The sequence below is a fragment of the Hemiscyllium ocellatum genome (genome assembly GCF_020745735.1).
Source record: "Hemiscyllium ocellatum isolate sHemOce1 chromosome 15 unlocalized genomic scaffold, sHemOce1.pat.X.cur. SUPER_15_unloc_4, whole genome shotgun sequence".
In the NCBI taxonomy this organism is placed as follows: Eukaryota; Metazoa; Chordata; class Chondrichthyes; order Orectolobiformes; family Hemiscylliidae; genus Hemiscyllium; species Hemiscyllium ocellatum.
Window position 1 is genome coordinate 112770 of NW_026867468.1, and position 2500 is coordinate 115269.

The following is a 2500-nucleotide window of genomic DNA, read 5'->3' on the forward strand; positions in this document are numbered from 1 at the left end:
AAACCCTGCGACACTCTCTTTCCGAAAATCGGTCTCTTTGCTCAACATCTAAGGCGTACGCATCAAACAAAGGTCATTCGAACCCAGTGTTCGCGATGCCACAAAACAGGTGAATTCCACTCTATTGCCTGTCATTATTCCAAATGCAAAGGTGCAGTCCAGACGGTGATGGGAGAATTTCAATGTGAAGTATGTGAGGCCAACTTCACGACCAAAACCGGTCTGAGTCAACACGAAAGACATATGCACCCCCAATTAAGGAATAATAAACGCATCGATGCTAATAAGCCTTCAGCAAAGAGAAGGAAAGGGGTGTGGTCCGAGGAGGAGGAATCCCTCTTGGAACAATTAGAAATAAACCTAGCGGGCGCAAGGTTTATCAATGTCGAGATTGCGAAAGTCCTAACATCGAAGACTTCTAAGCAGATCTCAGACAAACGCAGGTTGCTCCAGCAAAAGCGGCTAGCCAAAGCCGCTGCCCCGACAAGCCCTCAGACGGTAGAAAGAGAGGAGCAAGAGCCCATACAAGAGGAAGAGAATGGCACGGATATTCCAGTTGAGCAACAATTTCCATATAAAATTCCGGCCAAACTTCCGAAACACAGGGAAGTTGATGAACAAATCAGACAGGCCGAGGAATTGTTGAAAAAAGCCAATGATCCACTCTGTATGGCTCAAGCTCGAGGGCTGGTAGACTGTATTACAGACGAAATAAACGGTGGACATGCTGGGGGACACTCCCGCAGAAGGCAAAAAGAGTGCAACAGAAAGGCCGAAAAGAAGGGTAACAACAATGGTGCGAGGAAACGGTTTGCCACCAAAAAAGCGGTGTTTAAAGACACCCAAAAGCTATACCAAACCAACAGGCGCCAGCTAGCCAGAAAAATAATGGGTGCACCTGATACATCTAAGTGCCCCATCTCACGAGAAGAACTTGAGAAAAAGTTTCGTGAGAAATTGTCCGTGCCTAATAATAAGGCGGACTTAAGGAAATTTGCCGGCTATGCTGGACCTGTTGATGAAACCGTATTGCTGGGACCGATAAGGGAAGAAGAGGTAGAGGAAGCCCTGAGTGGAATAGACAAACACAGTGCACCAGGGCCCGATGGCAAAAAGCTGAAAGACCTAGAAGCCATTCAAGAGGCAGATGCCTCACGTATACCTCGCCTCTTCAACCTGTGGTTAAAAACCAAAGCGGTCCCAGAGACGATGAAAAAGAGCCGGACGGTACTAATCCCCAAGTGTGAGGATCCAGATCGACTTAAAAACCTCGACAACTGGCGCCCCATTACAATCGGGCCAATGCTCCTCCGTCTGTTCACCAAGATCCTGGCAAAGAGGTTGAGCAAGGCTGTGCAAATCAACCCAAGACAGAAAGGTTTCCTGGCAGCCACACCCGGGTGTAACGAAAATATTGCCATCCTCCAGAATATCATTAAAGGATCGAAAAAGAACAGAAAGGAGCTGGCCATTGTCTTTGTCGATCTGGCCAAAGCGTTCGACTCTGTCGGCCACAAATTGCTGATCAGCTCACTAAAAAGGATGAAATTACCGAATGCCTTCGTGGATTTGATCCGCGACCTCTACACTAATAACACCACGGTGATTGAGGGCAAAGGCAAACCCACGGAACAGATTAAGATCGAGCGAGGCGTTAAACAGGGCGATCCGCTTTCACCTTTGTTATTTAACATCGCAATAGACCCTCTGATCAGTACCCTGGAGCAGACAGGCCAGGGCATTACAATGCCGTACGGGGACAGGATGTTTAACTGTACCGCATTGGCCTTTGCGGATGACATTGCACTGCTGAGCAACTCTCACGCCGGGATGCAAGAGAACTTGAAAATCCTCCAATCCTACTGTGATAAGACAGGCCTAGACGTTAATGTCAATAAAACTAAAGGCTTCCACTTCACATGCAAAAGGAAGACCTTCATATATAATCACGTAGCGAAATGGAAGATCAGAAACGAAGCCATCAAATACATCCCACCAGGAGACACTGAGAAGTACCTGGGAGCCCGGATAGACCCATGGGCTGGCGTGAAAGAAAGCGAATGGGAGGAAAAGCTGAAAGCCTGGGTTGAAGGCCTGAGGTCGGCAGCACTCAAGCCAACTCAGAGATTGGAACTGCTCAAAGTGCATGTCATTCCAAGGTTATACTTCCATCTGATACTGACAGAAGCGTCACAAAATACATTGGTAAAGCTAGACCAGATCATTCGAAACGCGGTAAAAGAATTCCTACACTTGCCACAACATGTAACGGACGGCTTACTGTACTCAAGGAACAGAGACGGAGGTCTGGCAATACCCAAGCTCGAGGTTCAAATTCCATCCGCTATAATAAGAAAGCGTGAATCTCTTGAGCGCTCAACCGACCCCATCATAAGAGCTTCTTTCCAATTCAGGGAAGAAAGCAATAAGGAAACCATTGAGGAATATCGGTCACTAAACGTACTACAAGAAATTAAAGGTTTCCTGGTTGAGAAAAATA

General features: G+C 47.1%; 1 pseudogene; it reads left to right on the forward strand.

The window, feature by feature from the left end:
• The window catches only part of LOC132806850 (28S ribosomal RNA), an 8220-nt pseudogene that overhangs the window by 3382 nt on the left and 2338 nt on the right, over positions 1 to 2500 (forward strand).